The sequence below is a fragment of the Juglans regia genome, chromosome 13 (assembly GCF_001411555.2).
Source record: "Juglans regia cultivar Chandler chromosome 13, Walnut 2.0, whole genome shotgun sequence".
Lineage (NCBI taxonomy): Eukaryota > Viridiplantae > Streptophyta > Magnoliopsida > Fagales > Juglandaceae > Juglans > Juglans regia.
This window is the reverse complement of record NC_049913.1, coordinates 27,571,727-27,579,069: the sequence shown is the minus strand read 5'-3', so window position 1 is coordinate 27,579,069 and position 7,343 is coordinate 27,571,727.

Here is a 7,343-nt window from a genome sequence, read left to right as displayed (position 1 = left end):
GAAATTCAACTGTTATTGCATTTTTTTTAATCCCTTAGAGGTTCCAAGACAATGTATTCACATAACTGAGAGTTATACGTGTCAAAATACCACACATAATTTCAAAGCTTAAACCGAGACATGCTTTTAACATTTTTGTTGCATAACAACTTCCATTTACTCAAATTCCATGTATTAATCACACAACTAACAACATTAACATGTTACAAGCCTCAAATAGAAACTAGATTCAACATTCAATTCACAAACTCGACATTTTAAAGTTAAGAACCTCAAATAATCATCAACTTACAGCATATGCTAAAGTGAAACTTTAACTAACCAAGATCGCCAAACTATCAACTATTTTCTTCAAGAAATCATTACTACAATTTACTAGCCATTTCTGGTTGTGTGTATCGCCGCTCCCTCTCCTCTCTTTCCAACTTTTGTGCTAAGTGGATTGAGGTTCCTTGACATGTGGCTTGGGCGAAGAAAACTATGTGGCTCCCGGTTGGTGACTTGGCACTTCTATGTGCCACGTGTCATTGCTAATTGGTCCATTCGGCACCATGTGATCACAAAATTTTTATTGCACCCATAATTTTTAAAAATTCTAACTAAGACAATGGTACTAACCATTCAGGTCAATTATGTTTCTAAGTTCCTCTAAATATTCATGAAGGTCTAGGGTTCCTAGAAGATCAATAGAAGACTTACATATCTTTAAAAAAAAAACCAGTTTAATCCATGTCATTCCTTTAATTTCTATTAGATTAATGGTCCATAGTATTTTGCAAATATGCTTGATCTAAGTGTCTCTTGGTTATGTGATGACCCCAACTTCCACTTGGGATTTGGTGGTGATTAAAGTGTCAGGACATGCAACACTGAGTTATATACCCCTATTCATGATAATTAACATACAATGCACCTACCAAGTTTCTAACAATATGAGTAAATCGCAGTTGAAAGTAACTAAGCAATTATTGACAACAAAAGGAAACTACTTATCCCAATTTAACCTGTCTACCAAAACACAATCATATCATTTGGGTTTAAACTTAACTTGTCATCCAAAACTAATACAACACCGATATCAATGTATCATACTTCAAAGATTACAAGGAAAAGAAGAAACATCAGTCGATCATTTCCCTAATGTCCGCCATCAGCAGCAAAACAAGTTCTAAGTTGAAAATGATTAGTTCAATTCTATCATTAAAAGTGAGTTCGTCTTCAACTATCTTCAACCAAGTTGGTTTGCACTTCTCCATCCTGTCCAATTACTTATTGTCCCGTCACAATTTCTACCATTTTAGGGTGTGAATGGTAGTAGAACTACCACAGTGAAATTCCTTCAAATCTCAATCAGTTATACCACAAATATACACAAAAATAACATAAATATGATTAAGGTAAACATGAGCATGTATTCATGGATATGAACATGCATTTCATGAAACTGTAGTTTTCTTCCATCCAAATTCATTTTTTGAAACTCAGAGAATTTTATAGCATCAAAACATATATGAAATGTAACAGCCTGCCTAAAAAACTCCTTAGGCCTTGACCTTAGTGGCCTTAATCCTAGTTAATTAGAAGTCGGGCTATTGGAGAATGAGAACAATTTTGGATATTTGAGTTGGCGAAAGGGCCATATGCTTTGGGTTTAGTAAAATTTCTAGCAGATTCTAGTGCAATATTGATTTTGAGGAAAATGAAATTTTTGGAGCTTGATTGGTTTAGTAATATTCTTTTAGAGAATTTTTAGTGTTTTATTAATTTTGAGGATAAGCAGCCAAGAGGACTATCAGGGAATGACATGTGACATATTGGAGGATTGCAGGCTAAGTAATTTAGGTTTAATATTTGATGGAATTCGAGAAGGCCCAAAGAGTGGTTTATTAAGGGCTCAAAATTTTTGAGTATAAAGGCTTAAGAAAGACACTAAGACTTTAGGCGATACTTGATGGAAATAAGACTTTAAGCCCTACTTGATGGACATAAGACCTTAGGGCCCTAATATACTAAGGATGTGATGAGCTAAGGATAATATGTTAAAAAGCCTTAGGCCCAACTTGAAAGATAAAGTTTTAAGCATTTCTTAGAGGACACTAGAAAATAGGCCCAATATAAAGGACATAAAATCATTGGACCTAACTTAGTAAGAGTGAAAGCCTTAGGACCAACTTAGAAGATATAAGATTTTAGGCCTCACTTATTAGACACAAGACTATGGGTCTAACTTATTAGACTCAAGATATTAGGCCCAACTTAGTAAGGTTTAAAGCTATTAGCCCAATTGAAGAAATACCTAAGATTAGGTCCCAACCTAGTAGGCCTTTGAGTCCATGGATAGGCCTCACAAATCTAAACATAAGGTCCATATAATAACCCCCTCAAAAGCCCACAACTAAGGTTTGCACATTTGGCCCAACAAAAGTCCAACCCTTGAAGCCCAAAGCCTTGTCTTTTATTTCATTCTTCCAATTGGAGTCCACATACACCATATCATGAGTTTCCCTTAAATCCAAGATGAACCACACTCCCCTAGGGTTCCTTCCCAATCATGGTTAAGCTTTTAACTTGAGTTAAGAAACACTAATCATCTCATACATGAATAGTAACCCACATCATTATTTTTGTATAGTTTTCTTTAAACTATTTTTCTTCACATTTATGATTTGAAATTCTTGGATTTTATAATTTTTTTGAATCACTCTTAGACAATTCTTGAAGGTTAGAATTAATCCAACCCATGTCACTTGAATCAAAGACATGCCATTGCCACCAAAAACCACCAATCGGCTCCTTTCAAGCAAACCAAGTGACCCTTCAACAAACTAGCCCCAAATCCACACCCCTTCCACAATTTTTCAAAGGGTTTTCTGCACCTCTCAACCCTCATGATGTCCCCTAAAATAAGACCTAAGATTTGGGCAAAAACAATTCCACAAGTCAAGCCAAAATCACCACTATTTCACCTAAGAATTGAAATTTCGCCTAAACTGAGTGCCCTTGTTATTCAAGAAATTTCTGCACCTATTTGGGTCACCTCCCCACGCCACCACCCTTGTCTTCTTGTCCCTTGGAAGTGCTTCAAAGCACTCAAGTGCTTGGTTGACCAATTACCTCTACAAGGCAGCCCAACCGATTGACACAAAGATAGGCACACTTGAAACCACTTGGCTGAACCATCACCCATTTCGCCCCTTTTTTTTTTTCTTGCCTAAGCATGATCACTTGGTAGCCATTAATGCCTATTTTCATCACCTGAAAGAGCCTTCAAATGATGATCATAATGCCCTCAAAGCAGATCAAGAGGAAGAAATAAGAAGGGAATCAAAATCTGGACAATTTTGATTCAAAACCGTTGGCCTCCTTTAATAGTTCTCATTTGATTTTTTTTTTTGTTTTATTTTTTTGCACCCATGCAGCCCATTGCACCTATGGGCTTCTTATACCTCCTTTACAAGGTCAATCATGAAGATTCAAGTCATTATTCAGTTGACCAAGCATGACAACAAGCTGAAATGCAATCAACACACCACCTCCCACACACACCAATCACATTCACTTGCTTGGAGCCAAAACCATTACCTCTCCCCCTCCATTGAGTCCTATAAATACCTCCCCTCATCACTAAATTTTTCACACAACTCTTTCTACCTTTCCATTGGTATTCTTGAGAGCAAAACATTCAAAGTGTGAGAAAGGGTGCAAACCAAGTAGCTTGAGTAAGGTCTTGGAGTGAGTTGAGTTTTGAGAGCTCAAGGGCCACGAATTTTGTAAGAAATCTTGCCTTATCTCTTCTTGGTGTTAGATTAACATGTTAAGCCTTCATTTATAGCATGAGAATGAAGATTGGACTGATTTATAAAAGGATTTGTTCAAGGTGTTGCATAACGGTTCAAATTTGGAGTTTTGATTGAATAAATTGTTTTGGGATGCAATTTTATCCATGACATGTCTTGATATGATTTTATATGTTTTACTAATGTCTTAGGAGATTTATTGAAGGTTTAAATTTGAGGAAATTAGCATGTCATGATAGGTTTATAAATCCATATCTTGTATTGATCATCTAAGTATCTGGTTTGCACTTGTATGAGAATGATCTTGTCATATCATGCTTTATTTTCCCAAGGATGGCCTTATGAACCATTAGGAAACAATTATCATCATGTTAGAAAGTGAAATTCATGATTTCTTTAGATTTTAAAACTTGCATTGACAAAGCGAATTTAGAAATATCATGCATACACACGATTTGAAGGTTTTTGAATGATTTGGTGTTATTCAATGCCCAAGTGTTGGGATGAACTCGTGTGGTAATATTCTAAGTTGTAAACATATTCCAAGATCAGTTTTATGGATTTATGTTATTGGATCACACATGCATGCAAAAAAGCTAGAGTTTTGAAATCACAAAATGAAATTTGGTGAATCTTGGGGCCAAAATATAAATAATGAAAATTTAAGGCCTTAGTGGCAATTTTGCAAAGTATCGGGGCAGTTTTGTAAATATTGATTGATGAACACTGTTGATTATGAACATCTTCTTTAGTTATGCAATTCCTAACTTAGAATAACTCTTATTATAACCACACAAAATTCCTAAGTACTCGAGAAGTTTGTAAGTTAGCTTCTAACTTACTCTTAGATAATTTATTTATTATTCTTGTATAAATGCCACATTCATATTGTAAATGTCATTTTGAGCATGAAACATTATATGATACATCATTGAGCATTTGATTACTTACTTACATGATATGTGAAATTTTCACCATTTTAGCATATTGCATATAAGTGTCATTTTTTATGAAGTTTACTACATATGCATATGTCATAAAATACATTTTTTAAGTATAGCATGAAAATAAAATTTTTTCACGACTCCACAGGTTAGGATGAGGAATTAAGCTAACTTACTAACTTTTCTTTTGTCGAAAATTAAAGTTGATATGCTGCATGACATTTTAATCATGGCATGACATGTGAATGACTTGAAATAATCAAAACATGTACAATAAGCATGGCATGTGAGTAACTTGAAATGATTAGAACAAACACAATGAGCATGAAGCATTTACACATAAGCATAATTATATTATTTAAGGGTAAGTTAGAGGTTAACCTTGTTTTGCCTAAAAATAAAGTTGTCATGCTGTAAAAAGTAATATTTAATGTTAGGACTATTTCAAATATCACATAAAGAAACATCAAAATCTTAAAATTACAATCTAACCTTTTAACTATCAGAAATCACAAAAAGACTCTTAAACTTTTAATATTTACAGACCGATCTCAAAACTTATGAAACTTAACAAACATCAAGAGACTTCTATGCAAATCTTAGTTTTAACCTCAAAACATTGGTATTTACATGCCTCATCAGAATAATAGACCAAAACTACAACCCTGAATCACTAACATGCATTTAGACCTAGTTGGACATAAAGCAACCATCACACTCGAAACATCACTCAACTTATTTCTAAAATAGATATTGGTAGCACATTCACTCTCTTGATTCATACTCTTCATATTTAGATTTAAAGAAAATATTAACTAGAATATGTATATAAACATTGCTACCTCAAAATTGAAACTTAACCTTATTAATCTTACCCATGAGGAGTCATCTCATGTCAACTCCAAGAATTGTCTGTCCTCTTTAGCGCCAGGCGGTTCCTCCCATTTGTCCTTCCATGGATCCCATTTGTCCACTCTAGATGGGACTTTTCCTCAATTGGTTTTGCAAACCGACCTTCAACATCTGCGAGGGGACATGAGATGACTCCTTATGTCTCCTTCACCTACTCCTTCTGGGTAGCCAGCCGCTTGCATTCTCTCGAATTCCAGTTTCCATGTTAAGTTCAGTTCTATAGGACGTTGGGGAATCCTTACCCTTGTCTTCATCTTGCTTGTCTTTTTTCGGCATAGTTCTTTTCTCCCCTCATTGAGCCACTATGGTGTCATCGTGTTGCAACATCTCCATTATCAGAGCTCCAGTCTTCCTAGCACTTTCTTCATCTCGGCGATGCTCCTCCTCTAACTTCCTTCGCTCCACCTCTAATCTTTCTCTCTCGTGTCATTCCTCTAGGAATGGATGCATTATTTCGGGTGGCATTGCTACCTAATGGGCATTTCTCTTCTCTCTCACCATATCTATATTTCTGCAAGTTCTTAACGATGTGTTTGAAGAGAATGGGTTAAAGGCTTATTTATAGACATGCCATCTCCTAGAAATTGTGCAAATTAGCCTTGCATCATGTGTTACAGCTTATCATTACGGTTGAATAAATTAGAAAATTACTCCCGCACGACCCGCTCACTTTTCCAAAGTGAACTCTTCATTTCCCACGTCTTCCCACTGCACCTTTACTAAAGGCATAACTTTATATTACAATATTTGCTCGTTCCAATCAATGATTCGTACTAGATTCTCCTTGTCAGTGAGATTCGATTGTAATGGAGCCAAATTTGGTTCAATTACCCGAGGTTGTTGGTTTCAAAAACTTTTCCTTAACAAAGAAACATGAAACACATTGTGTATTCCCTCATACTTCGTAGGTAAAGCCACTTGATATGCTACTTGGCCAACTCTTCCTATTTTGTAAATACAATCCAATATATCTTGGGCTAAGCTTACCTTTTAGCCCAAACCTCTTAATACCCTTCATATGTGATACCTTGAGGTACAACCAGTCACTGTCCTCAAAGGTCAACTCCCTCCTTTTGTTGGCCTAGCTCTTCTGTCTACTCTGAGTTGTGGCCATCCTTGCGCGTATGAGTTTGACTTGTTCAGTCATCTCCTGGATATCGGTGATCTACACTTCCTAGTATCGGTGATCTACACTTCCTACTATATCATCCCAACATATCGATGATCTACACTTCCTTCTATACAATGCCGCATAAGGGGCCATTTAGATAGTCCCCTAGTAGCTATTATTGTATGTGTGACGCTCCAACCTCTGTTTGGGATGGAACATAGACTTAGAGCGTCAGGACATGTAGCACAAGATTACATACTCTCGTTCGTGACAGTTAATATGCAATGCATCCTATAAATGCATATAGCAGCATGCATTAACTGCAGCGGAATAAGGGTGACTAAATAAAATTTATGCCAAAATAGCTAAGAACATCCTAATGTCACATATAACCATCATAAATTCAAATCATAAGGTAGCATAACTTAATACAATTGTTCTTGATAAGAAGTCTCCATGGCTAAATCAACTACTTCATGTGTTCTAATGCACGAAGGGTTAGAATTATAAATATCAAAATGAGGTCCAATCTTTTGTCGAGATCTGGATCCTCTTTAATCAATAAAATCCACTGGTCCA